We start from the raw sequence: 20,625 nt of genomic DNA, 5'->3' as shown, positions 1-20,625 counted from the left end.
TATATCCTTAAGTCTATTCTTGAAAATCGGTACAAAAGCACTCGCTCCGATACCGGGAATCGAACCCAGGCCTTCTGGGTGATAACCAAGTATCTTACCCACTAAACCATATCGGACTTGCTTAACCAAGTCTTAATTCTATTCATAAAACTATATCCTTAAGTCTATTCTTCAAAACCAGTACAAAACCACCCGCTCCGATACCGGGAATCGAACCCGGGCCTTCTGGGTGAGAGCCAGATATCCTAGCCACTAGTACATATCGGACTTGCTCTTACCAAGTCTTAATTCTATTCATAAACCTATATCCTTAAGTCTATTCTTGAAAAGCGGTACAAAAGCACTCTCTCCGATACCGGGAATCGAACCCGGGCCTTCTGGGTGAAAGCCAGATATCCTAGCCACTAGACCATATCGGACTTGCTTAACCAAGTCTTAATTCTATTCATAAACCTATGTCCTTAAGTCTATTCTTCAAAACCGGTACAAAAGCACCCGCTCCGGTACCGGGAATCGAACCCGGGCCTTCTGGGTATCCTACCCACTAGACCATATCGGACTTGCTTAACCAAGTCTTAATTCTATTCATAAACCTATATCCTTAAGTCTATTCTTGAAAAGCGGTACAAAAGCACTCGCTCCGATACCGGGAATCGAACCCGGGCCTTTTGGGTGAAAGCAAGATATCCTAGCCATTAGACCATATCGGACTGGTTTGAGCAACCCTAGATATTATTCCTATAAATGTGTCTTTAAATTTATTCTTTAAAAGCGGTACAAAAGCACTCGCTCCGATACCGGGAATCGAACCCGGGCCTTCTGGGTGAGAGCCAGATATCCTAGCCACTAGACCATATCGGACTTGCTCTTACCAAGTCTTAATTCTATTCATAAACCTATATCCATAAGTCTATTCTTGAAAAGCGGTACAAAAGCACTCTCTCCGATACCGGGAATCGAACCCGGGCCTTCTGGGTGAAAGCCAGATATCCTAGCCACTAGACCATATCGGACTTGCTTAACCAAGTCTTAATTCTATTCATAAACCTATGTCCTTAAGTCTATTCTTCAAAACCGGTACAAAAGCACCCGCTCCGGTACAGGGAATCGAACCCGGGCCTTCTGGGTATCCTACCCACTAGACCATATCGGACTTGCTTAACCAAGTCTTAATTCTATTCATAAACCTATATCCTTAAGTCTATTCTTGAAAAGCGGTACAAAAGCACTCGCTCCGATAACGGGAATCGAACCCGGGCCTTCTGGGCGAAAGCCAGATATCCTAGTTATTAGACCATATCGGACTTGCTTAACCAAGTCTTAATTCTATTCATAAACCTATGTCCTTAAGTCTATTCTTCAAAACCGGTGCAAAAGCACTCGCTCCGATACCGGGAATAGAACCCGGGCCTTCTGGGTGAAAGCCAGATATCCTAGCCACTAGACCATATCGGACTGGTTTGAGCAACCCTAGATATTATTCCTATAAATGTGTCTTTAAATTTATTCTTTAAAAGCGGTACAAAAGCAATCCTTCCGATACCGGGAATCGAACCCGGGCCTTCTGGGTATCCTACCTACTAGACCATATCGGACTTGCTTAACCAAGTCTTAATTCTATTCATAAACCTATGTCCTTAAGTCTATTCTTGAAAAGCGGTACATAAGCACTCGCTCCGATACCGGGAATCGAACCCGGGCCTTCTGGGTGAAAGCCAGATATCCTAGGCACTAGACCATATCGGACTGGTTTGAGCAACCCTAGATATTATTCCTATAAATGTGTCTTTAAATTTATTCTTTAAAAGCGGTACAAAAGCACTCGCTCCGATAACGGGAATCGAACCCGGGCCTTCTTTGTGAAAGCCAGGTATCCTACCCTCTAGACCATATCGGACTTGCTCTTACCAAGTCTTAATTCTATTCATAAACCTATATCCATAAGTCTATTCTTGAAAAGCGGTACAAAAGCACTCTCTCCGATACCGGGAATCGAACCCGGGCCTTCTGGGTGAAAGCCAGATATCCTAGCCACTAGACCATATCGGACTTGCTTAACCAAGTCTTAATTCTATTCATAAACCTATGTCCTTAAGTCTATTCTTCAAAACCGGTGCAAAAGCACTCGCTCCGATACCGGGAATAGAACCCGGGCCTTCTGGGTGAAAGCCAGATATCCTAGCCACTAGACCATATCGGACTGGTTTGAGTAACCCTAGATATTATTCCTATAAATGTGTCTTTAAATTTATTCTTTAAAAGCGGTACAAAAGCAATCGCTCCGATACCGGGAATCGAACCCGGGCCTTCTGGGTATCCTACCCACTAGACCATATCGGACTTGCTTAACCAAGTCTTAATTCTATTCATAAACCTATGTCCTTAAGTCTATTCTTGAAAAGCGGTACATAAGCACTCGCTCCGATACCGGGAATCGAACCCGGGCCTTCTGGGTGAAAGCCAGATATCCTAGGCACTAGACCATATCGGACTGGTTTGAGCAACCCTAGATATTATTCCTATAAATGTGTCTTTAAATTTATTCTTTAAAAGCGGTACAAAAGCACTCGCTCCGATAACGGGAATCGAACCCGGGCCTTCTGGGTGAAAGCCAGGTATCCTACCCTCTAGACCATATCGGACTTGCTTGAGCAAGTCTTAATTCAATTCATAAACCTATATCCTTAAGTCTATTCTTGAAAATCGGTACAAAAGCACTCGCTCCGATACCGGGAATCGAACCCGGGCCTTGTGGGTATCCTTCCCACTAGACCACATCGGACTTGCTTAACCAAGTCTTAATTCTATTCATAAAACTATATCCTTAAGTCTATTCTTGAAAAGCGGTACAAAAGCACTCGCTCCGATACCGGGAATCGAACCCGGGCGTTCTGGGTAAAACCAGATACCCTAGCCACTAGACCATATCGGACTTGCTCTACAAAGTCTTAATTCTATTCACAAACCTATATCCTTAAGTCTATTCTTCAAAACCAGTACAAAATCACCCGCTCCGATTCCGGGAATCGAACCCGGGCTTTCTGGGTGAGAGCCAGATATCCTAGCCACTAGACCATATCGGACTTGCTCTTACCAAGTTTTAATTCTATTCATAAACCTATGTCCTTAAGTCTATTCTCAAAACCGGTACCTAAGCACCCGCTCCGATACCGGGAATCGAACCCGGGCCTTGTGGGTATCCTACCCACTAGACCATATCGGACTTGCTTAACTAAGTCTTAATTCTATTCATAAAACTATATCCTTAAGTCTATTCTTGAAAAGCCGTACAAAAGCACTCGCTCCGATACCGGGAATCGAACCCGGGCCTTCTGGGTGAGAGCCAGATATCTTAGCCACTAGACCATATCGGATTTGCTCTTACCAAGTCTTAATTCTATTCATAAACCTATATCCATAAGTCTATTCTTGAAAAGCGGTACAAAAGCACTCTCTCCGATACCGGGAATCGAACCCGGGCCTTCTGGGTGAAAGCCAGATATCCTAGCCACTAGACCATTTCGGACTTGCTTAACCAAGTCTTAATTCTATTCATAAACCTATGTCCTTAAGTCTATTCTTCAAAACCGGTACAAAAGCACCCGCTCCGGTACAGGGGATCGAACCCGGGCCTTCTGGGTATCCTACCCACTAGACCATATCGGACTTGCTTAACCAAGTCTTAATTCTATTCATAAACCTATATCCTTAAGTCTATTCTTGAAAAGCGGTACAAAAGCACTCGCTCCGATAACGGGAATCGAACCCGGGCCTTCTGGGCGAAAGCCAGATATCCTAGCCATTAGACCATATCGGACTTGCTTAACCAAGTCTTAATTCTATTCATAAACCTATGTCCTTAAGTCTATTCTTCAAAACCGGTGCAAAAGCACTCGCTCCGATACCGGGAATAGAACCCGCGCCTTCTGGGTGAGAGCCAGATATCCTAGCCACTAGACCATATCGGACTTGCTCTTACCAAGTTTTAATTCTATTCATAAACCTATGTCCTTAAGTCTATTCTCAAAACCGGTACAAAAGCACCCGCTCCGATACCGGGAATCGAACCCGGGCCTTGTGGGTATCCTACCCACTAGACCATATCGGACTTGCTTAACCAAGTCTTAATTCTATTCATAAAACTATATCCTTAAGTCTATTCTTGAAAAGCCGTACAAAAGCACTCGCTCCGATACCGGGAATCGAACCCGGGCCTTCTGGGTGAGAGCCAGATATCTTAGCCACTAGACCATATCGGACTTGCTCTTACCAAGTCTTAATTCTATTCATAAACCTATATCCATAAGTCTATTCTTGAAAAGCGGTACAAAAGCACTCTCTCCGATACCGGGAATCGAACCCGGGCCTTCTGGGTGAAAGCCAGATATCCTAGCCACTAGACCATATCGGACTTGCTTAACCAAGTCTTAATTCTATTCATAAACCTATGTCCTTAAGTCTATTCTTCAAAACCGGTACAAAAGCACCCGCTCCGGTACAGGGAATCGAACCCGGGCCTTCTGGGTATCCTACCCACTAGACCATATCGGACTTGCTTAACCAAGTCTTAATTCTATTCATAAACCTATATCCTTAAGTCTATTCTTGAAAAGCGGTACAAAAGCACTCGCTCCGATACCGGGAATCGAACCCGCGCCTTCTGGGTGAAAGCCAGATATCCTAGCCACTAGACCATATCGGACTTGCTTAACCAAGTCTTAATTCTATTCATAAACCTCTGTCCTTAAGTCTATTCTTCAAAACCGGTGCAAAAGCACTCGCTCCGATACCGGGAATCGAACCCGGGCCTTCTGGGTGAAAGCCAGATATCCTAGCCATTAGACCATATCGGACTGGTTTGAGCAATCCTAGATATTATTCCTATAAATGTGTCTTTAAATTTATTCTTTAAAAGCGGTACAAAAGCACTCGCTCCGATACCGGGAATCGAACCCGGGCCTTCTGGGTATCCTACCCACTAGACCATATCGGACTTGCTTATCCAAGTCTTAATTCTATTCATAAACCTATATCCTTAAGTCTATTCTTGAAAAGCGGTACAAAAGCACTCGCTCCGATACCGGGAATCGAACCCGGGCCTTCTGGGTGAAAGCCAGATATCCTAGGCACTAGACCATATCGGACTAGTTTGAGCAACCCTAGATATTATTCCTATAAATGTGTCTTTAAATTTATTCTTTAAAAGCGGTACAAAAGCACTCGCTCCGATACCGGGAATCGAACCCGGGCCTTCTAGGTGAAAGCCAGGTATCCTACCCACTAGACCATATCGGACTTGCTTGAGCAAGTCTTAATTCAATTCATAAACCTATATCCTTAAGTCTATTCTTGAAAATCCGTACAAAACCACTCGCTCCGATACCGGGAATCGAACCCAGGCCTTCTGGGTGATAACCAAGTATCTTACCCACTAAACCATATCGGACTTGCTTAACCAAGTCTTAATTCTATTCATAAACCTATATCCTTAAGTCTATTCTTGAAAAGCGGTACAAAAGCACTCTCTCCGATACCGGGAATCGAACCCGGGCCTTCTGGGTGAAAGTCAGATATCCTAGCCACTAGACCATATCGGACTTGCTTAACCAAGTCTTAATTCTATTCATAAACCTATGTCCTTAAGTCTATTCTTCAAAACCGGTACAAAAGCACCCGCTCCGGTACCGGGAATCGAACCCGGGCCTTCTGGGTATCCTACCCACTAGACCATATCGGACTTGCTTAACCAAGTCTTAATTCTATTCATAAAACTATATCCTTAAGTCTATTCTTGAAAAGCGGTACAAAAGCACTCGCTCCGATACCGGGAATCGAACCCGGGCGTTCTGGGTGAAACCAGATACCCTAGCCACTAGACCATATCGGACTTGCTCTACAAAGTCTTAATTCTATTCACAAACCTATATCCTTAAGTCTATTCTTCAAAACCAGTACAAAATCACCCGCTCCGATTCCGGGAATCGAACCCGGGCTTTCTGGGTGAGAGCCAGATATCCTAGCCACTAGACCATATCGGACTTGCTCTTACCAAGTTTTAATTCTATTCATAAACCTATGTCCTTAAGTCTATTCTCAAAACCGGTACAAAAGCACCCGCTCCGATACCGGGAATCGAACCCGGGCCTTGTGGGTATCCTACCCACTAGACCATATCGGACTTGCTTAACCAAGTCTTAATTCTATTCATAAAACTATATCCTTAAGTCTATTCTTGAAAAGCCGTACAAAAGCACTCGCTCCGATACCGGGAATCGAACCCGGGCCTTCTGGGTGAGAGCCAGATATCTTAGCCACTAGACCATATCGGACTTGCTCTTACCAAGTCTTAATTCTATTCATAAACCTATATCCATAAGTCTATTCTTGAAAAGCGGTACAAAAGCACTCTCTCCGATACCGGGAATCGAACCCGGGCCTTCTGGGTGAAAGCCAGATATCCTAGCCACTAGACCATATCGGACTTGCTTAACCAAGTCTTAATTCTATTCATAAACCTATGTCCTTAAGTCTATTCTTCAAAACCGGTACAAAAGCACCCGCTCCGGTACCGGGAATCGAACCCGGGCCTTCTGGGTATCCTACCCACTAGACCATATCGGACTTGCTTAACCAAGTCTTAATTCTATTCATAAAACTATATCCTTAAGTCTATTCTTGAAAAGCGGTACAAAAGCACTCGCTCCGATACCGGGAATCGAACCCAGGCCTTCTGGGTGATAACCAAGTATCTTACCCACTAAACCATATCGGACTTGCTTAACCAAGTCTTAATTCTATTCATAAACCTATATCCTTAAGTCTATTCTTGAAAAGCGGTACAAAAGCACTCTCTCCGATACCGGGAATCGAACCCGGGCCTTCTGGGTGAAAGTCAGATATCCTAGCCACTAGACCATATCGGACTTGCTTAACCAAGTCTTAATTCTATTCATAAACCTATGTCCTTAAGTCTATTCTTCAAAACCGGTACAAAAGCACCCGCTCCGGTACCGGGAATCGAACCCGGGCCTTCTGGGTATCCTACCCACTAGACCATATCGGACTTGCTTAACCAAGTCTTAATTCTATTCATAAAACTATATCCTTAAGTCTATTCTTGAAAAGTGGTACAAAAGCACTCGCTCCGATACCGGGAATCGAACCCGGGCGTTCTGGGTGAAACCAGATACCCTAGCCACTAGACCATATCGGACTTGCTCTACAAAGTCTTAATTCTATTCACAAACCTATATCCTTAAGTCTATTCTTCAAAACCAGTACAAAATCACCCGCTCCGATTCCGGGAATCGAACCCGGGCTTTCTGGGTGAGAGCCAGATATCCTAGCCACTAGACCATATCGGACTTGCTCTTACCAAGTTTTAATTCTATTCATAAACCTATGTCCTTAAGTCTATTCTCAAAACCGGTACAAAAGCACCCGCTCCGATACCGGGAATCGAACCCGGGCCTTGTGGGTATCCTACCCACTAGACCATATCGGACTTGCTTAACCAAGTCTTAATTCTATTCATAAAACTATATCCTTAAGTCTATTCTTGAAAAGCCGTACAAAAGGACTCGCTCCGATACCGGGAATCGAACCCGGGCCTTCTGGGTGAGAGCCAGATATCTTAGCCACTAGACCATATCGGACTTGCTCTTACCAAGTCTTAATTCTATTCATAAACCTATATCCATAAGTCTATTCTTGAAAAGCGGTACAAAAGCACTCTCTCCGATACCGGGAATCGAACCCGGGCCTTCTGGGTGAAAGCCAGATATCCTAGCCACTAGACCATATCGGACTTGCTTAACCAAGTCTTAATTCTATTCATAAAACTATATCCTTAAGTCTATTCTTCAAAACCGGTACAAAAGCACCCGCTCCGGTACCGGGAATCGAACCCGGGCCTTCTGGGTATCCTACCCACTAGACCATATCGGACTTGCTTAACCAAGTCTTAATTCTATTCATAAAACTATATCCTTAAGTCTATTCTTGAAAAGCGGTACAAAAGCACTCGCTCCGATACCGGGAATCGAACCCGGGCGTTCTGGGTGAAACCAGATACCCTAGCCACTAGACCATATCGGACTTGCTCTACAAAGTCTTAATTCTATTCACAAAACTATATCCTTAAGTCTATTCTTCAAAACCAGTACAAAATCACCCGCTCCGATTCCGGGAATCGAACCCGGGCTTTCTGGGTGAGAGCCAGATATCCTAGCCACTAGACCATATCGGACTTGCTCTTACCAAGTTTTAATTCTATTCATAAACCTATGTCCTTAAGTCTATTCTCAAAACCGGTACAAAAGCACCCGCTCCGATACCGGGAATCGAACCCGGGCCTTGTGGGTATCCTACCCACTAGACCATATCGGACTTGCTTAACCAAGTCTTAATTCTATTCATAAAACTATATCCTTAAGTCTATTCTTGAAAAGCCGTACAAAAGCACTCGCTCCGATACCGGGAATCGAACCCGGGCCTTCTGGGTGAGAGCCAGATATCTTAGCCACTAGACCATATCGGACATGCTCTTACGAAGTCTTAATTCTATTCATAAACCTATATCCATAAGTCTATTCTTGAAAAGCGGTACAAAAGCACTCTCTCCGATACCGGGAATCGAACCCGGGCCTTCTGGGTGAAAGCCAGATATCCTAGCCACTAGACCATATCGGACTTGCTTAACCAAGTCTTAATTCTATTCATAAACCTATGTCCTTAAGTCTATTCTTCAAAACCGGTACAAAAGCACCCGCTCCGGTACAGGGAATCGAACCCGGGCCTTCTGGGTATCCTACCCACTAGACCATATCGGACTTGCTTAACCAAGTCTTAATTCTATTCATAAACCTATATCCTTAAGTCTATTCTTGAAAAGCGGTACAAAAGCACTCGCTCCGATAACGGGAATCGAACCCGGGCCTTCTGGGCGAAAGCCAGATATCCTAGCCATTAGACCATATCGGACTTGCTTAACAAAGTCTTAATTCTATTCATAAACCTATGTCCTTAAGTCTATTCTTCAAAACCGGTGCAAAAGCACTCGCTCCGATACCGGGAATAGAACCCGGGCCTTCTGGGTGAAAGCCAGATATCCTAGCCACTAGACCATATCGGACTTGCTCTTACCAAGTCTTAATTCTATTCATAAACCTATATCCTTAAGTCTATTCTTGAAAAGCGGTACAAAAGCACTCTCTCCGATACCGGGAATCGAACCCGCGCCTTCTGGGTGAAAGCCAGATATCCTAGCCACTAGACCATATCGGACTTGCTTAACCAAGTCTTAATTCTATTCATAAACCTCTGTCCTTAAGTCTATTCTTCAAAACCGGTGCAAAAGCACTCGCTCCGATACCGGGAATCGAACCCGGGCCTTCTGGGTGAAAGCCAGATATCCTAGCCATTAGACCATATCGGACTGGTTTGAGCAACCCTAGATATTATTCCTATAAATGTGTCTTTAAATTTATTCTTTAAAAGCGGTACAAAAGCACTCGCTCCGATACCGGGAATCGAACCCGGGCCTTCTGGGTATCCTACCCACTAGACCATATCGGACTTGCTCTTACCAAGTCTTAATTCTATTCATAAACCTATATCCTTAAGTCTATTCTTGAAAAGCGGTACAAAAGCACTCTCTCCGATACCGGGAATCGAACCCGGGCCTTCTGGGTGAAAGTCAGATATCCTAGCCACTAGACCATATCGGACTTGCTTAACCAAGTCTTAATTCTATTCATAAACCTATGTCCTTAAGTCTATTCTTCAAAACCGGTACAAAAGCACCCGCTCCGGTACCGGGAATCGAACCCGGGCCTTCTGGGTATCCTACCCACTAGACCATATCGGACTTGCTTAACCAAGTCTTAATTCTATTCATAAAACTATATCCTTAAGTCTATTCTTGAAAAGCGGTACAAAAGCACTCGCTCCGATACCGGGAATCGAACCCAGGCCTTCTGGGTGATAACCAAGTATCTTACCCACTAAACCATATCGGACTTGCTTAACCAAGTCTTAATTCTATTCATAAACCTATATCCTTAAGTCTATTCTTGAAAAGCGGTACAAAAGCACTCTCTCCGATACCGGGAATCGAACCCGGGCCTTCTGGGTGAAAGTCAGATATCCTAGCCACTAGACCATATCGGACTTGCTTAACCAAGTCTTAATTCTATTCATAAACCTATGTCCTTAAGTCTATTCTTCAAAACCGGTACAAAAGCACCCGCTCCGGTACCGGGAATCGAACCCGGGCCTTCTGGGTATCCTACCCACTAGACCATATCGGACTTGCTTAACCAAGTCTTAATTCTATTCATAAAACTATATCCTTAAGTCTATTCTTGAAAAGCGGTACAAAAGCACTCGCTCCGATACCGGGAATCGAACCCGGGCGTTCTGGGTGAAACCAGATACCCTAGCCACTAGACCATATCGGACTTGCTCTACAAAGTCTTAATTCTATTCACAAACCTATATCCTTAAGTCTATTCTTCAAAACCAGTACAAAATCACCCGCTCCGATTCCGGGAATCGAACCCGGGCTTTCTGGGTGAGAGCCAGATATCCTAGCCACTAGACCATATCGGACTTGCTCTTACCAAGTTTTAATTCTATTCATAAACCTATGTCCTTAAGTCTATTCTCAAAACCGGTACAAAAGCACCCGCTCCGATACCGGGAATCGAACCCGGGCCTTGTGGGTATCCTACCCACTAGACCATATCGGACTTGCTTAACCAAGTCTTAATTCTATTCATAAAACTATATCCTTAAGTCTATTCTTGAAAAGCCGTACAAAAGGACTCGCTCCGATACCGGGAATCGAACCCGGGCCTTCTGGGTGAGAGCCAGATATCTTAGCCACTAGACCATATCGGACTTGCTCTTACCAAGTCTTAATTCTATTCATAAACCTATATCCATAAGTCTATTCTTGAAAAGCGGTACAAAAGCACTCTCTCCGATACCGGGAATCGAACCCGGGCCTTCTGGGTGAAAGCCAGATATCCTAGCCACTAGACCATATCGGACTTGCTTAACCAAGTCTTAATTCTATTCATAAAACTATATCCTTAAGTCTATTCTTCAAAACCGGTACAAAAGCACCCGCTCCGGTACCGGGAATCGAACCCGGGCCTTCTGGGTATCCTACCCACTAGACCATATCGGACTTGCTTAACCAAGTCTTAATTCTATTCATAAAACTATATCCTTAAGTCTATTCTTGAAAAGCGGTACAAAAGCACTCGCTCCGATACCGGGAATCGAACCCGGGCGTTCTGGGTGAAACCAGATACCCTAGCCACTAGACCATATCGGACTTGCTCTACAAAGTCTTAATTCTATTCACAAAACTATATCCTTAAGTCTATTCTTCAAAACCAGTACAAAATCACCCGCTCCGATTCCGGGAATCGAACCCGGGCCTTCTGGGTGAGAGCCAGATATCCTAGCCACTAGACCATATCGGACTTGCTCTTACCAAGTTTTAATTCTATTCATAAACCTATGTCCTTAAGTCTATTCTCAAAACCGGTACAAAAGCACCCGCTCCGATACCGGGAATCGAACCCGGGCCTTGTGGGTATCCTACCCACTAGACCATATCGGACTTGCTTAACCAAGTCTTAATTCTATTCATAAAACTATATCCTTAAGTCTATTCTTGAAAAGCCGTACAAAAGCACTCGCTCCGATACCGGGAATCGAACCCGGGCCTTCTGGGTGAGAGCCAGATATCTTAGCCACTAGACCATATCGGACATGCTCTTACCAAGTCTTAATTCTATTCATAAACCTATATCCATAAGTCTATTCTTGAAAAGCGGTACAAAAGCACTCTCTCCGATACCGGGAATCGAACCCGGGCCTTCTGGGTGAAAGCCAGATATCCTAGCCACTAGACCATATCGGACTTGCTTAACCAAGTCTTAATTCTATTCATAAACCTATGTCCTTAAGTCTATTCTTCAAAACCGGTACAAAAGCACCCGCTCCGGTACAGGGAATCGAACCCGGGCCTTCTGGGTATCCTACCCACTAGACCATATCGGACTTGCTTAACCAAGTCTTAATTCTATTCATAAACCTATATCCTTAAGTCTATTCTTGAAAAGCGGTACAAAAGCACTCGCTCCGATAACGGGAATCGAACCCGGGCCTTCTGGGCGAAAGCCAGATATCCTAGCCATTAGACCATATCGGACTTGCTTAACAAAGTCTTAATTCTATTCATAAACCTATGTCCTTAAGTCTATTCTTCAAAACCGGTGCAAAAGCACTCGCTCCGATACCGGGAATAGAACCCGGGCCTTCTGGGTGAAAGCCAGATATCCTAGCCACTAGACCATATCGGACTTGCTCTTACCAAGTCTTAATTCTATTCATAAACCTATATCCTTAAGTCTATTCTTGAAAAGCGGTACAAAAGCACTCTCTCCGATACCGGGAATCGAACCCGCGCCTTCTGGGTGAAAGCCAGATATCCTAGCCACTAGACCATATCGGACTTGCTTAACCAAGTCTTAATTCTATTCATAAACCTCTGTCCTTAAGTCTATTCTTCAAAACCGGTGCAAAAGCACTCGCTCCGATACCGGGAATCGAACCCGGGCCTTCTGGGTGAAAGCCAGATATCCTAGCCATTAGACCATATCGGACTGGTTTGAGCAACCCTAGATATTATTCCTATAAATGTGTCTTTAAATTTATTCTTTAAAAGCGGTACAAAAGCACTCGCTCCGATACCGGGAATCGAACCCGGGCCTTCTGGGTATCCTACCCACTAGACCATATCGGACTTGCTCTTACCAAGTCTTAATTCTATTCATAAACCTATATCCTTAAGTCTATTCTTGAAAAGCGGTACAAAAGCACTCTCTCCGATACCGGGAATCGAACCCGGGCCTTCTGGGTGAAAGTCAGATATCCTAGCCACTAGACCATATCGGACTTGCTTAACCAAGTCTTAATTCTATTCATAAACCTATGTCCTTAAGTCTATTCTTCAAAACCGGTACAAAAGCACCCGCTCCGGTACCGGGAATCGAACCCGGGCCTTCTGGGTATCCTACCCACTAGACCATATCGGACTTGCTTAACCAAGTCTTAATTCTATTCATAAAACTATATCCTTAAGTCTATTCTTGAAAAGCGGTACAAAAGCACTCGCTCCGATACCGGGAATCGAACCCGGGCGTTCTGGGTGAAACCAGATACCCTAGCCACTAGACCATATCGGACTTGCTCTACGAAGTCTTAATTCTATTCACAAACCTATATCCTTAAGTCTATTCTTCAAAACCAGTACAAAATCACCCGCTCCGATTCCGGGAATCGAACCCGGGCTTTCTGGGTGAGAGCCAGATATCCTAGCCACTAGACCATATCGGACTTGCTCTTACCAAGTTTTAATTCTATTCATAAACCTATGTCCTTAAGTCTATTCTCAAAACCGGTACAAAAGCACCCGCTCCGATACCGGGAATCGAACCCGGGCCTTGTGGGTATCCTACCCACTAGACCATATCGGACTTGCTTAACCAAGTCTTAATTCTATTCATAAAACTATATCCTTAAGTCTATTCTTGAAAAGCCGTACAAAAGCACTCGCTCCGATACCGGGAATCGAACCCGGGCCTTCTGGGTGAGAGCCAGATATCTTAGCCACTAGACCATATCGGACTTGCTCTTACCAAGTCTTAATTCTATTCATAAACCTATATCCATAAGTCTATTCTTGAAAAGCGGTACAAAAGCACTCTCTCCGATACCGGGAATCGAACCCGGGCCTTCTGGGTGAAAGCCAGATATCCTAGCCACTAGACCATATCGGACTTGCTTAACCAAGTCTTAATTCTATTCATAAACCTATGTCCTTAAGTCTATTCTTCAAAACCGGTACAAAAGCACCCGCTCCGGTACAGGGAATCGAACCCGGGCCTTCTGGGTATCCTACCCACTAGACCATATCGGACTTGCTTAACCAAGTCTTAATTCTATTCATAAACCTATATCCTTAAGTCTATTCTTGAAAAGCGGTACAAAAGCACTCGCTCCGATAACGGGAATCGAACCCGGGCCTTCTGGGCGAAAGCCAGATATCCTAGCCATTAGACCATATCGGACTTGCTTAACCAAGTCTTAATTCTATTCATAAACCTATGTCCTTAAGTCTATTCTTCAAAACCGGTGCAAAAGCACTCGCTCCGATACCGGGAATAGAACCCGGGCCTTCTGGGTGAAAGCCAGATATCCTAGCCACTAGACCATATCGGACTTGCTCTTACCAAGTCTTAATTCTATTCATAAACCTCTGTCCTTAAGTCTATTCTTCAAAACCGGTGCAAAAGCACTCGCTCCGATACCGGGAATCGAACCCGGGCCTTCTGGGTGAAAGCCAGATATCCTAGCCATTAGACCATATCGGACTGGTTTGAGCAACCCTAGATATTATTCCTATAAATGTGTCTTTAAATTTATTCTTTAAAAGCGGTACAAAAGCACTCGCTCCGATACCGGGAATCGAACCTGGGCCTTCTGGGTATCCTACCCACTAGACCATATCGGACTTGCTTATCCAAGTCTTAATTCTATTCATAAACCTATATCCTTAAGTCTATTCTTGAAAAGCGGTACAAAAGCACTCGCTCCGATACCGGGAATCGAACCCGGGCCTTCTGGGTGAAAGCCAGATATCCTAGGCACTAGACCATATCGGACTGGTTTGAGCAACCCTAGATATTATTCCTATAAATGTGTCTTTAAATTTATTCTTTAAAAGCGGTACAAAAGCACTCGCTCCGATACCGGGAATCGAACCCGGGCCTTCTAGGTGAAAGCCAGGTATCCTACCCACTAGACCATATCGGACTTGCTTGAGCAAGTCTTAATTCAATTCATAAACCTATATCCTTAAGTCTATTCTTGAAAATCGGTACAAAAGCACTCGCTCCGATACCGGGAATCGAACCCAGGCCTTCTGGGTGATAACCAAGTATCTTACCCACTAAACCATATCGGATTTGCTTAACCAAGTCTTAATTCTATTCATAAAACTATATCCTTAAGTCTATTCTTCAAAACCAGTACAAAACCACCCGCTCCGATACCGGGAATCGAACCCGGGCCTTCTGGGTGAGAGCCAGATATCCTAGCCACTAGACCATATCGGACTTGCTCTTACCAAGTCTTAATTCTATTCATAAACCTATATCCTTAAGTCTATTCTTGAAAAGCGGTACAAAAGCACTCTCTCCGATACCGGGAATCGAACCCGGGCCTTCTGGGTGAAAGTCAGATATCCTAGCCACTAGACCATATCGGACTTGCTTAACCAAGTCTTAATTCTATTTATAAACCTATGTCCTTAAGTCTATTCTTCAAAACCGGTACAAAAGCACCCGCTCCGGTACCGGGAATCGAACCCGGGCCTTCTGGGTATCCTACCCACTAGACCATATCGGACTTGCTTAACCAAGTCTTAATTCTATTCATAAACCTATATCCTTAAGTCTATTCTTGAAAAGCGGTACAAAAGCACTCGCTCCGATACCGGGAATCGAACCCGGGCCTTCTGGGTGAAAGCCAGATATCCTAGCCACTAGACCATATCGGACTTGCTTAACCAAGTCTTAATTCTATTCATAAACCTATGTCCTTAAGTCTATTCTTCAAAACCGGTACAAAAGCACCCGCTCCGGTACCGGGAATCGAACCCGGGCCTTCTGGGTATCCTACCCACTAGACCATATCGGACTTGCTTAACCAAGTCTTAATTCTATTCATAAACCTATATCCTTAAGTCTATTCTTGAAAAGCGGTACAAAAGCACTCGCTCCGATACCGGGAATCGAACCCGGGCCTTTTGGGTGAAAGCAAGATATCCTAGCCATTAGACCATATCGGACTGGTTTGAGCAACCCTAGATATTATTCCTATAAATGTGTCTTTAAATTTATTCTTTAAAAGCGGTACAAAAGCACTCGCTCCGATACCGGGAATCGAACCCGGGCCTTCTGGGTGAGAGCCAGATATCCTAGCCACTAGACCATATCGGACTTGCTCTTACCAAGTCTTAATTCTATTCATAAACCTATATCCATAAGTCTATTCTTGAAAAGCGGTACAAAAGCACTCGCTCCGATAACGGGAATCGAACCCGGGCCTTCTGGGCGAAAGCCAGATATCCTAGCCATTAGACCATATCGGACTTGCTTAACCAAGTCTTAATTCTATTCATAAACCTATGTCCTTAAGTCTATTCTTCAAAACCGGTGCAAAAGCACTCGCTCCGATACCGGGAATAGAACCCGGGTTTTCTGGGTGAAAGCCAGATATCCTAGCCACTAGACCATATCGGACTGGTTTGAGAAACCCTAGATATTATTCCTATAAATGTGTCTTTAAATTTATTCTTTAAAAGCGGTACAAAAGCACTCGCTCCGATACCGGGAATCGAACCCGGGCCTTCTGGGTGAGAGCCAGATATCCTAGCCACTAGACCATATCGGACTTACTCTTACCAAGTCTTAATTCTATTCATAGACCTATATCCATAAGTCTATTCTTGAAAAGCGGTACAAAAGCACTCTCTCCGATACCGGGAATCGAACCCGGGCCTTCTGGGTGAAAGCCAGATATCCTAGCCACTAGACCATATCGGACTTGCTTAACCAAGTCTTAATTCTATTCATAAACCTATGTCCTTAAGTCTATTCTTCAAAACCGGTACAAAAGCACCCGCTCCGGTACAGGGAATCGAACCCGGGCCTTCTGGGTATCCTACCCACTAGACCATATCGGACTTGCTTAACCAAGTCTTAATTCTATTCATAAACCTATATCCTTAAGTCTATTCTTGAAAAGCGGTACAAAAGCACTCGCTCCGATAACGGGAATCGAACCCGGGCCTTCTGGGCGAAAGCCAGATATCCTAGCCATTAGACCATATCGGACTTGCTTAACCAAGTCTTAATTCTATTCATAAACCTATGTCCTTAAGTCTATTCTTCAAAACCGGTGCAAAAGCACTCGCTCCGATACCGGGAATAGAACCCAGGCCTTCTGGGTGATAACCAAGTATCTTACCCACTAAACCATATCGGACTTGCTTAACCAAGTCTTAATTCTATTCATAAAACTATATCCTTAAGTCTATTCTTCAAAACCAGTACAAAACCACCCGCTCCGATACCGGGAATCGAACCCGGGCCTTCTGGGTGAGAGCCAGATATCCTAGCCACTAGACCATATCGGACTTGCTCTTACCAAGTCTTAATTCTATTCATAAACCTATATCCTTAAGTCTATTCTTGAAAAGCGGTACAAAAGCACTCGCTCCGATACCGGGAATCGAACCCGGGCCTTCTGGGTGAAAGCCAGATATCCTAGCCACTAGACCATATCGGACTTGCTTAACCAAGTCTTAATTCTATTCATAAACCTATGTCCTTAAGTCTATTCTTCAAAACCGGTACAAAAGCACCCGCTCCGGTACCGGGAATCGAACCCGGGCCTTCTGGGTATCCTACCCACTAGACCATATCGGACTTGCTTAACCAAGTCTTAATTCTATTCATAAACCTATATCCTTAAGTCTATTCTTGAAAAGCGGTACAAAAGCACTCGCTCCGATACCGGGAATCGAACCCGGGCCTTTTGGGTGAAAGCAAGATATCCTAGGCACTAGACCATATCGGACTGGTTTGAGCAACCCTAGATATTATTCCTATAAATGTGTCTTTAAATTTATTCTTTAAAAGCGGTACAAAAGCACTCGCTCCGATACCGGGAATCGAACCCGGGCCTTCTGGGTGAGAGCCAGATATCCTAGCCACTAGACCATATCGGACTTGCTCTTACCAAGTCTTAATTCTATTCATAAACCTATATCCTTAAGTCTATTCTTCAAAACCAGTACAAAATCACCCGCTCCGATTCCGGGAATCGAACCCGGGCTTTCTGGGTGAGAGCCAGATATCCTAGCCACTAGACCATATCGGACTTGCTCTTACCAAGTTTTAATTCTATTCATAAACCTATGTCCTTAAGTCTATTCTCAAAACCGGTACAAAAGCACCCGCTCCGATACCGGGAATCGAACCCGGGCCTTGTGGGTATCCTACCCACTAGACCATATCGGACTTGCTTAACCAAGTCTTAATTCTATTCATAAAACTATATCCTTAAGTCTATTCTTGAAAAGCCGTACAAAAGCACTCGCTCCGATACCGGGAATCGAACCCGGGCCTTCTGGGTGAGAGCCAGATATCTTAGCCACTAGACCATATCGGACTTGCTCTTACCAAGTCTTAATTCTATTCATAAACCTATATCCATAAGTCTATTCTTGAAAAGCGGTACAAAAGCACTCTCTCCGATACCGGGAATCGAACCCGGGCCTTCTGGGTGAAAGCCAGATATCCTAGCCACTAGACCATATCGGACTTGCTTAACCAAGTCTTAATTCTATTTATAAACCTATGTCCTTAAGTCTATTCTTCAAAACCGGTACAAAAGCACCCGCTCCGGTACAGGGAATCGAACCCGGGCCTTCTGGGTATCCTACCCACTAGACCATATCGGACTTGCTTAACCAAGTCTTTATTCTATTCATAAACCTATATCCTTAAGTCTATTCTTGAAAAGCGGTACAAAAGCACTCGCTCCGATAACGGGAATCGAACCCGGGCCTTCTGGGCGAAAGCCAGATATCCTAGCCATTAGACCATATCGGACTTGCTTAACCAAGTCTTAATTCTATTCATAAACCTATGTCCTTAAGTCTATTCTTCAAAACCGGTGCAAAAGCACTCGCTCCGATACCGGGAATAGAACCCGGGCCTTCTGGATGAAAGCCAGATATCCTAGCCACTAGACCATATCGGACTTGCTCTTACCAAGTCTTAATTCTATTCATAAACCTATATCCATAAGTCTATTCTTGAAAAGCGGTACAAAAGCACTCTCTCCGATACCGGGAATCGAACCCGGGCCTTCTGGGTGAAAGCCAGATATCCTAGCCACTAGACCATATCGGACTTGCTTAACCAAGTCTTAATTCTATTTATAAACCTATGTCCTTAAGTCTATTCTTCAAAACCGGTACAAAAGCACCCGCTCCGGTACAGGGAATCGAACCCGGGCCTTCTGGGTATCCTACCCACTAGACCATATCGGACTTGCTTAACCAAGTCTTAATTCTATTCATAAACCTATATCCTTAAGTCTATTCTTGAAAAGCGGTACAAAAGCACTCGCTCCGATAACGGGAATCGAACCCGGGCCTTCTGGGCGAAAGCCAGATATCCTAGCCATTAGACCATATCGGACTTGCTTAACCAAGTCTTAATTCTATTCATAAACCTATGTCCTTAAGTCTATTCTTCAACACCGGTGCAAAAGCACTCGCTCCGATACCGGGAATCGAACCCGGGCCTTCTGGGTATCCTACCCACTAGACCATATCGGACTTGCTTATCCAAGTCTTAATTCTATTCATAAACCTATATCCTTAAGTCTATTCTTGAAAAGCGGTACAAAAGCACTCGCTCCGATACCGGGAATCGAACCCGGGCCTTCTGGGTGAAAGCCAGATATCCTAGCCACTAGACCATATCGGACTTGCTTAACCAAGTCTTAATTCTATTCATAAACCTATGTCCTTAAGTCTATTCTTCAAAACCGGTACAAAAGCACCCGCTCCGGTACCGGGAATCGAACCCGGGCCTTCTGGGTGAAAGCCAGATATCCTAGGCACTAGACCATATCGGACTGGTTTGAGCAACCCTAGATATTATTCCTATAAATGTGTCTTTAAATTTATTCTTTAAAAGCGGTACAAAAGCACTCGCTCCGATACCGGGAATCGAACCCGGGCCTTCTAGGTGAAAGCCAGGTATCCTACCCACTAGACCATATCGGACTTGCTTGAGCAAGTCTTAATTCAATTCATAAACCTATATCCTTAAGTCTATTCTTGAAAATCGGTACAAAAGCACTCGCTCCGATACCGGGAATCGAACCCAGGCCTTCTGGGTGATAACCAAGTATCTTACCCACTAAACCATATCGGACTTGCTTAACCAAGTCTTAATTCTATTCATAAAACTATATCCTTAAGTCTATTCTTCAAAACCAGTACAAAACCACCCGCTCCGATACCGGGAATCGAACGCGGGCCTTCTGGGTGAGAGCCAGATATCCTAGCCACTAGACCATATCGGACTTGCTCTTACCAAGTCTTAATTCTATTCATAAACCTATACCCTTAAGTCTATTCTTGAAAAGCGGTACAAAAGCACTCGCTCCGATACCGGGAATCGAACCCGGGCCTTCTGGGTGAAAGCCAGATATCCTAGCCACTAGACCATATCGGACTTGCTTAACCAAGTCTTAATTCTATTCATAAACCTATGTCCTTAAGTCTATTCTTCAAAACCGGTACAAAAGCACCCGCTCCGGTACCGGGAATCGAACCCGGGCCTTCTGGGTATCCTACCCACTAGACCATATCGGACTTGCTTAACCAAGTCTTAATTCTATTCATAAACCTATATCCTTAAGTCTATTCTTGAAAAGCGGTACAAAAGCACTCGCTCC

The 20,625-nt window shown here is 44.3% G+C and overlaps 74 non-coding genes across 74 annotated transcripts; all 74 read right to left on the bottom strand.

The window, feature by feature from the left end:
* Positions 1-44: 44 nt before the first annotated feature.
* TRNAD-AUC (transfer RNA aspartic acid (anticodon AUC)) lies at positions 45-116 on the bottom strand. The gene has a single exon. It is a non-coding gene; the product is annotated as a tRNA-Asp (tRNA).
* A 231-nt stretch (positions 117-347) lies between these two features.
* On the bottom strand, positions 348-419 carry TRNAE-UUC (transfer RNA glutamic acid (anticodon UUC)). Its single transcript has one exon. It is a non-coding gene; the product is annotated as a tRNA-Glu (tRNA).
* A 370-nt stretch (positions 420-789) lies between these two features.
* On the bottom strand, positions 790-861 carry TRNAE-CUC (transfer RNA glutamic acid (anticodon CUC)). The gene has a single exon. It is a non-coding gene; the product is annotated as a tRNA-Glu (tRNA).
* Positions 862-941: 80 nt separating this feature from the next.
* TRNAE-UUC (transfer RNA glutamic acid (anticodon UUC)) lies at positions 942-1,013 on the bottom strand. The gene has a single exon. It is a non-coding gene; the product is annotated as a tRNA-Glu (tRNA).
* A 370-nt stretch (positions 1,014-1,383) lies between these two features.
* TRNAE-UUC (transfer RNA glutamic acid (anticodon UUC)) lies at positions 1,384-1,455 on the bottom strand. Its single transcript has one exon. It is a non-coding gene; the product is annotated as a tRNA-Glu (tRNA).
* Positions 1,456-1,674: 219 nt separating this feature from the next.
* TRNAE-UUC (transfer RNA glutamic acid (anticodon UUC)) lies at positions 1,675-1,746 on the bottom strand. The gene has a single exon. It is a non-coding gene; the product is annotated as a tRNA-Glu (tRNA).
* A 231-nt stretch (positions 1,747-1,977) lies between these two features.
* Positions 1,978-2,049, bottom strand: TRNAE-UUC (transfer RNA glutamic acid (anticodon UUC)). The gene has a single exon. It is a non-coding gene; the product is annotated as a tRNA-Glu (tRNA).
* Positions 2,050-2,128: 79 nt separating this feature from the next.
* TRNAE-UUC (transfer RNA glutamic acid (anticodon UUC)) lies at positions 2,129-2,200 on the bottom strand. The gene has a single exon. It is a non-coding gene; the product is annotated as a tRNA-Glu (tRNA).
* Positions 2,201-2,419: 219 nt separating this feature from the next.
* Positions 2,420-2,491, bottom strand: TRNAE-UUC (transfer RNA glutamic acid (anticodon UUC)). The gene has a single exon. It is a non-coding gene; the product is annotated as a tRNA-Glu (tRNA).
* Positions 2,492-3,011: 520 nt separating this feature from the next.
* Positions 3,012-3,083, bottom strand: TRNAE-CUC (transfer RNA glutamic acid (anticodon CUC)). Its single transcript has one exon. It is a non-coding gene; the product is annotated as a tRNA-Glu (tRNA).
* Positions 3,084-3,302: 219 nt separating this feature from the next.
* Positions 3,303-3,374, bottom strand: TRNAE-CUC (transfer RNA glutamic acid (anticodon CUC)). Its single transcript has one exon. It is a non-coding gene; the product is annotated as a tRNA-Glu (tRNA).
* An 80-nt stretch (positions 3,375-3,454) lies between these two features.
* On the bottom strand, positions 3,455-3,526 carry TRNAE-UUC (transfer RNA glutamic acid (anticodon UUC)). Its single transcript has one exon. It is a non-coding gene; the product is annotated as a tRNA-Glu (tRNA).
* Positions 3,527-4,187: 661 nt separating this feature from the next.
* On the bottom strand, positions 4,188-4,259 carry TRNAE-CUC (transfer RNA glutamic acid (anticodon CUC)). The gene has a single exon. It is a non-coding gene; the product is annotated as a tRNA-Glu (tRNA).
* Positions 4,260-4,339: 80 nt separating this feature from the next.
* On the bottom strand, positions 4,340-4,411 carry TRNAE-UUC (transfer RNA glutamic acid (anticodon UUC)). The gene has a single exon. It is a non-coding gene; the product is annotated as a tRNA-Glu (tRNA).
* A 219-nt stretch (positions 4,412-4,630) lies between these two features.
* On the bottom strand, positions 4,631-4,702 carry TRNAE-UUC (transfer RNA glutamic acid (anticodon UUC)). Its single transcript has one exon. It is a non-coding gene; the product is annotated as a tRNA-Glu (tRNA).
* Positions 4,703-4,781: 79 nt separating this feature from the next.
* On the bottom strand, positions 4,782-4,853 carry TRNAE-UUC (transfer RNA glutamic acid (anticodon UUC)). Its single transcript has one exon. It is a non-coding gene; the product is annotated as a tRNA-Glu (tRNA).
* Positions 4,854-5,072: 219 nt separating this feature from the next.
* TRNAE-UUC (transfer RNA glutamic acid (anticodon UUC)) lies at positions 5,073-5,144 on the bottom strand. Its single transcript has one exon. It is a non-coding gene; the product is annotated as a tRNA-Glu (tRNA).
* A 79-nt stretch (positions 5,145-5,223) lies between these two features.
* On the bottom strand, positions 5,224-5,295 carry TRNAE-UUC (transfer RNA glutamic acid (anticodon UUC)). The gene has a single exon. It is a non-coding gene; the product is annotated as a tRNA-Glu (tRNA).
* Positions 5,296-5,374: 79 nt separating this feature from the next.
* TRNAD-AUC (transfer RNA aspartic acid (anticodon AUC)) lies at positions 5,375-5,446 on the bottom strand. The gene has a single exon. It is a non-coding gene; the product is annotated as a tRNA-Asp (tRNA).
* A 79-nt stretch (positions 5,447-5,525) lies between these two features.
* TRNAE-UUC (transfer RNA glutamic acid (anticodon UUC)) lies at positions 5,526-5,597 on the bottom strand. The gene has a single exon. It is a non-coding gene; the product is annotated as a tRNA-Glu (tRNA).
* Positions 5,598-5,966: 369 nt separating this feature from the next.
* Positions 5,967-6,038, bottom strand: TRNAE-CUC (transfer RNA glutamic acid (anticodon CUC)). The gene has a single exon. It is a non-coding gene; the product is annotated as a tRNA-Glu (tRNA).
* Positions 6,039-6,257: 219 nt separating this feature from the next.
* Positions 6,258-6,329, bottom strand: TRNAE-CUC (transfer RNA glutamic acid (anticodon CUC)). The gene has a single exon. It is a non-coding gene; the product is annotated as a tRNA-Glu (tRNA).
* An 80-nt stretch (positions 6,330-6,409) lies between these two features.
* On the bottom strand, positions 6,410-6,481 carry TRNAE-UUC (transfer RNA glutamic acid (anticodon UUC)). Its single transcript has one exon. It is a non-coding gene; the product is annotated as a tRNA-Glu (tRNA).
* Positions 6,482-6,700: 219 nt separating this feature from the next.
* Positions 6,701-6,772, bottom strand: TRNAD-AUC (transfer RNA aspartic acid (anticodon AUC)). The gene has a single exon. It is a non-coding gene; the product is annotated as a tRNA-Asp (tRNA).
* Positions 6,773-6,851: 79 nt separating this feature from the next.
* Positions 6,852-6,923, bottom strand: TRNAE-UUC (transfer RNA glutamic acid (anticodon UUC)). The gene has a single exon. It is a non-coding gene; the product is annotated as a tRNA-Glu (tRNA).
* Positions 6,924-7,292: 369 nt separating this feature from the next.
* TRNAE-CUC (transfer RNA glutamic acid (anticodon CUC)) lies at positions 7,293-7,364 on the bottom strand. The gene has a single exon. It is a non-coding gene; the product is annotated as a tRNA-Glu (tRNA).
* A 219-nt stretch (positions 7,365-7,583) lies between these two features.
* Positions 7,584-7,655, bottom strand: TRNAE-CUC (transfer RNA glutamic acid (anticodon CUC)). The gene has a single exon. It is a non-coding gene; the product is annotated as a tRNA-Glu (tRNA).
* An 80-nt stretch (positions 7,656-7,735) lies between these two features.
* Positions 7,736-7,807, bottom strand: TRNAE-UUC (transfer RNA glutamic acid (anticodon UUC)). Its single transcript has one exon. It is a non-coding gene; the product is annotated as a tRNA-Glu (tRNA).
* A 369-nt stretch (positions 7,808-8,176) lies between these two features.
* On the bottom strand, positions 8,177-8,248 carry TRNAE-CUC (transfer RNA glutamic acid (anticodon CUC)). The gene has a single exon. It is a non-coding gene; the product is annotated as a tRNA-Glu (tRNA).
* A 219-nt stretch (positions 8,249-8,467) lies between these two features.
* TRNAE-CUC (transfer RNA glutamic acid (anticodon CUC)) lies at positions 8,468-8,539 on the bottom strand. The gene has a single exon. It is a non-coding gene; the product is annotated as a tRNA-Glu (tRNA).
* An 80-nt stretch (positions 8,540-8,619) lies between these two features.
* TRNAE-UUC (transfer RNA glutamic acid (anticodon UUC)) lies at positions 8,620-8,691 on the bottom strand. The gene has a single exon. It is a non-coding gene; the product is annotated as a tRNA-Glu (tRNA).
* A 370-nt stretch (positions 8,692-9,061) lies between these two features.
* TRNAE-UUC (transfer RNA glutamic acid (anticodon UUC)) lies at positions 9,062-9,133 on the bottom strand. The gene has a single exon. It is a non-coding gene; the product is annotated as a tRNA-Glu (tRNA).
* Positions 9,134-9,213: 80 nt separating this feature from the next.
* TRNAE-UUC (transfer RNA glutamic acid (anticodon UUC)) lies at positions 9,214-9,285 on the bottom strand. The gene has a single exon. It is a non-coding gene; the product is annotated as a tRNA-Glu (tRNA).
* Positions 9,286-9,364: 79 nt separating this feature from the next.
* TRNAE-UUC (transfer RNA glutamic acid (anticodon UUC)) lies at positions 9,365-9,436 on the bottom strand. Its single transcript has one exon. It is a non-coding gene; the product is annotated as a tRNA-Glu (tRNA).
* A 220-nt stretch (positions 9,437-9,656) lies between these two features.
* On the bottom strand, positions 9,657-9,728 carry TRNAE-UUC (transfer RNA glutamic acid (anticodon UUC)). The gene has a single exon. It is a non-coding gene; the product is annotated as a tRNA-Glu (tRNA).
* Positions 9,729-9,947: 219 nt separating this feature from the next.
* On the bottom strand, positions 9,948-10,019 carry TRNAD-AUC (transfer RNA aspartic acid (anticodon AUC)). The gene has a single exon. It is a non-coding gene; the product is annotated as a tRNA-Asp (tRNA).
* A 79-nt stretch (positions 10,020-10,098) lies between these two features.
* TRNAE-UUC (transfer RNA glutamic acid (anticodon UUC)) lies at positions 10,099-10,170 on the bottom strand. The gene has a single exon. It is a non-coding gene; the product is annotated as a tRNA-Glu (tRNA).
* A 369-nt stretch (positions 10,171-10,539) lies between these two features.
* Positions 10,540-10,611, bottom strand: TRNAE-CUC (transfer RNA glutamic acid (anticodon CUC)). Its single transcript has one exon. It is a non-coding gene; the product is annotated as a tRNA-Glu (tRNA).
* Positions 10,612-10,830: 219 nt separating this feature from the next.
* On the bottom strand, positions 10,831-10,902 carry TRNAE-CUC (transfer RNA glutamic acid (anticodon CUC)). The gene has a single exon. It is a non-coding gene; the product is annotated as a tRNA-Glu (tRNA).
* An 80-nt stretch (positions 10,903-10,982) lies between these two features.
* On the bottom strand, positions 10,983-11,054 carry TRNAE-UUC (transfer RNA glutamic acid (anticodon UUC)). The gene has a single exon. It is a non-coding gene; the product is annotated as a tRNA-Glu (tRNA).
* Positions 11,055-11,423: 369 nt separating this feature from the next.
* Positions 11,424-11,495, bottom strand: TRNAE-CUC (transfer RNA glutamic acid (anticodon CUC)). Its single transcript has one exon. It is a non-coding gene; the product is annotated as a tRNA-Glu (tRNA).
* A 219-nt stretch (positions 11,496-11,714) lies between these two features.
* On the bottom strand, positions 11,715-11,786 carry TRNAE-CUC (transfer RNA glutamic acid (anticodon CUC)). The gene has a single exon. It is a non-coding gene; the product is annotated as a tRNA-Glu (tRNA).
* Positions 11,787-11,866: 80 nt separating this feature from the next.
* TRNAE-UUC (transfer RNA glutamic acid (anticodon UUC)) lies at positions 11,867-11,938 on the bottom strand. Its single transcript has one exon. It is a non-coding gene; the product is annotated as a tRNA-Glu (tRNA).
* A 370-nt stretch (positions 11,939-12,308) lies between these two features.
* Positions 12,309-12,380, bottom strand: TRNAE-UUC (transfer RNA glutamic acid (anticodon UUC)). The gene has a single exon. It is a non-coding gene; the product is annotated as a tRNA-Glu (tRNA).
* Positions 12,381-12,460: 80 nt separating this feature from the next.
* TRNAE-UUC (transfer RNA glutamic acid (anticodon UUC)) lies at positions 12,461-12,532 on the bottom strand. The gene has a single exon. It is a non-coding gene; the product is annotated as a tRNA-Glu (tRNA).
* Positions 12,533-12,611: 79 nt separating this feature from the next.
* On the bottom strand, positions 12,612-12,683 carry TRNAE-UUC (transfer RNA glutamic acid (anticodon UUC)). Its single transcript has one exon. It is a non-coding gene; the product is annotated as a tRNA-Glu (tRNA).
* Positions 12,684-12,903: 220 nt separating this feature from the next.
* Positions 12,904-12,975, bottom strand: TRNAE-UUC (transfer RNA glutamic acid (anticodon UUC)). The gene has a single exon. It is a non-coding gene; the product is annotated as a tRNA-Glu (tRNA).
* Positions 12,976-13,344: 369 nt separating this feature from the next.
* Positions 13,345-13,416, bottom strand: TRNAE-CUC (transfer RNA glutamic acid (anticodon CUC)). The gene has a single exon. It is a non-coding gene; the product is annotated as a tRNA-Glu (tRNA).
* Positions 13,417-13,635: 219 nt separating this feature from the next.
* On the bottom strand, positions 13,636-13,707 carry TRNAE-CUC (transfer RNA glutamic acid (anticodon CUC)). The gene has a single exon. It is a non-coding gene; the product is annotated as a tRNA-Glu (tRNA).
* An 80-nt stretch (positions 13,708-13,787) lies between these two features.
* Positions 13,788-13,859, bottom strand: TRNAE-UUC (transfer RNA glutamic acid (anticodon UUC)). Its single transcript has one exon. It is a non-coding gene; the product is annotated as a tRNA-Glu (tRNA).
* A 370-nt stretch (positions 13,860-14,229) lies between these two features.
* TRNAE-UUC (transfer RNA glutamic acid (anticodon UUC)) lies at positions 14,230-14,301 on the bottom strand. Its single transcript has one exon. It is a non-coding gene; the product is annotated as a tRNA-Glu (tRNA).
* Positions 14,302-14,381: 80 nt separating this feature from the next.
* On the bottom strand, positions 14,382-14,453 carry TRNAE-UUC (transfer RNA glutamic acid (anticodon UUC)). The gene has a single exon. It is a non-coding gene; the product is annotated as a tRNA-Glu (tRNA).
* A 219-nt stretch (positions 14,454-14,672) lies between these two features.
* On the bottom strand, positions 14,673-14,744 carry TRNAE-UUC (transfer RNA glutamic acid (anticodon UUC)). Its single transcript has one exon. It is a non-coding gene; the product is annotated as a tRNA-Glu (tRNA).
* A 79-nt stretch (positions 14,745-14,823) lies between these two features.
* On the bottom strand, positions 14,824-14,895 carry TRNAE-UUC (transfer RNA glutamic acid (anticodon UUC)). Its single transcript has one exon. It is a non-coding gene; the product is annotated as a tRNA-Glu (tRNA).
* A 79-nt stretch (positions 14,896-14,974) lies between these two features.
* TRNAD-AUC (transfer RNA aspartic acid (anticodon AUC)) lies at positions 14,975-15,046 on the bottom strand. The gene has a single exon. It is a non-coding gene; the product is annotated as a tRNA-Asp (tRNA).
* A 79-nt stretch (positions 15,047-15,125) lies between these two features.
* On the bottom strand, positions 15,126-15,197 carry TRNAE-CUC (transfer RNA glutamic acid (anticodon CUC)). Its single transcript has one exon. It is a non-coding gene; the product is annotated as a tRNA-Glu (tRNA).
* Positions 15,198-15,277: 80 nt separating this feature from the next.
* Positions 15,278-15,349, bottom strand: TRNAE-UUC (transfer RNA glutamic acid (anticodon UUC)). The gene has a single exon. It is a non-coding gene; the product is annotated as a tRNA-Glu (tRNA).
* A 219-nt stretch (positions 15,350-15,568) lies between these two features.
* Positions 15,569-15,640, bottom strand: TRNAE-UUC (transfer RNA glutamic acid (anticodon UUC)). Its single transcript has one exon. It is a non-coding gene; the product is annotated as a tRNA-Glu (tRNA).
* A 370-nt stretch (positions 15,641-16,010) lies between these two features.
* TRNAE-CUC (transfer RNA glutamic acid (anticodon CUC)) lies at positions 16,011-16,082 on the bottom strand. The gene has a single exon. It is a non-coding gene; the product is annotated as a tRNA-Glu (tRNA).
* A 382-nt stretch (positions 16,083-16,464) lies between these two features.
* On the bottom strand, positions 16,465-16,536 carry TRNAE-CUC (transfer RNA glutamic acid (anticodon CUC)). Its single transcript has one exon. It is a non-coding gene; the product is annotated as a tRNA-Glu (tRNA).
* An 80-nt stretch (positions 16,537-16,616) lies between these two features.
* On the bottom strand, positions 16,617-16,688 carry TRNAE-UUC (transfer RNA glutamic acid (anticodon UUC)). Its single transcript has one exon. It is a non-coding gene; the product is annotated as a tRNA-Glu (tRNA).
* Positions 16,689-17,209: 521 nt separating this feature from the next.
* TRNAE-CUC (transfer RNA glutamic acid (anticodon CUC)) lies at positions 17,210-17,281 on the bottom strand. Its single transcript has one exon. It is a non-coding gene; the product is annotated as a tRNA-Glu (tRNA).
* An 80-nt stretch (positions 17,282-17,361) lies between these two features.
* On the bottom strand, positions 17,362-17,433 carry TRNAE-UUC (transfer RNA glutamic acid (anticodon UUC)). The gene has a single exon. It is a non-coding gene; the product is annotated as a tRNA-Glu (tRNA).
* Positions 17,434-17,803: 370 nt separating this feature from the next.
* TRNAE-CUC (transfer RNA glutamic acid (anticodon CUC)) lies at positions 17,804-17,875 on the bottom strand. Its single transcript has one exon. It is a non-coding gene; the product is annotated as a tRNA-Glu (tRNA).
* Positions 17,876-17,955: 80 nt separating this feature from the next.
* Positions 17,956-18,027, bottom strand: TRNAE-CUC (transfer RNA glutamic acid (anticodon CUC)). The gene has a single exon. It is a non-coding gene; the product is annotated as a tRNA-Glu (tRNA).
* A 219-nt stretch (positions 18,028-18,246) lies between these two features.
* On the bottom strand, positions 18,247-18,318 carry TRNAE-CUC (transfer RNA glutamic acid (anticodon CUC)). The gene has a single exon. It is a non-coding gene; the product is annotated as a tRNA-Glu (tRNA).
* An 80-nt stretch (positions 18,319-18,398) lies between these two features.
* On the bottom strand, positions 18,399-18,470 carry TRNAE-UUC (transfer RNA glutamic acid (anticodon UUC)). The gene has a single exon. It is a non-coding gene; the product is annotated as a tRNA-Glu (tRNA).
* A 370-nt stretch (positions 18,471-18,840) lies between these two features.
* TRNAE-UUC (transfer RNA glutamic acid (anticodon UUC)) lies at positions 18,841-18,912 on the bottom strand. The gene has a single exon. It is a non-coding gene; the product is annotated as a tRNA-Glu (tRNA).
* An 80-nt stretch (positions 18,913-18,992) lies between these two features.
* Positions 18,993-19,064, bottom strand: TRNAE-UUC (transfer RNA glutamic acid (anticodon UUC)). Its single transcript has one exon. It is a non-coding gene; the product is annotated as a tRNA-Glu (tRNA).
* Positions 19,065-19,574: 510 nt separating this feature from the next.
* Positions 19,575-19,646, bottom strand: TRNAE-UUC (transfer RNA glutamic acid (anticodon UUC)). Its single transcript has one exon. It is a non-coding gene; the product is annotated as a tRNA-Glu (tRNA).
* Positions 19,647-19,876: 230 nt separating this feature from the next.
* On the bottom strand, positions 19,877-19,948 carry TRNAE-UUC (transfer RNA glutamic acid (anticodon UUC)). The gene has a single exon. It is a non-coding gene; the product is annotated as a tRNA-Glu (tRNA).
* Positions 19,949-20,027: 79 nt separating this feature from the next.
* Positions 20,028-20,099, bottom strand: TRNAD-AUC (transfer RNA aspartic acid (anticodon AUC)). The gene has a single exon. It is a non-coding gene; the product is annotated as a tRNA-Asp (tRNA).
* Positions 20,100-20,178: 79 nt separating this feature from the next.
* On the bottom strand, positions 20,179-20,250 carry TRNAE-CUC (transfer RNA glutamic acid (anticodon CUC)). The gene has a single exon. It is a non-coding gene; the product is annotated as a tRNA-Glu (tRNA).
* An 80-nt stretch (positions 20,251-20,330) lies between these two features.
* Positions 20,331-20,402, bottom strand: TRNAE-UUC (transfer RNA glutamic acid (anticodon UUC)). Its single transcript has one exon. It is a non-coding gene; the product is annotated as a tRNA-Glu (tRNA).
* Between the last annotated feature and the right edge of the window lie 223 nt (positions 20,403-20,625).

Source organism: Phalangium opilio, unplaced genomic scaffold (genome assembly GCF_054372755.1).
Source record: "Phalangium opilio isolate 3A_F unplaced genomic scaffold, DU_Popi_V2 ptg000015l_1, whole genome shotgun sequence".
In the NCBI taxonomy this organism is placed as follows: domain Eukaryota; kingdom Metazoa; phylum Arthropoda; class Arachnida; order Opiliones; family Phalangiidae; genus Phalangium; species Phalangium opilio.
The sequence above is the reverse complement of the archived record's forward strand: the minus strand, read 5'-3'. Positions and strand labels throughout refer to the sequence as shown.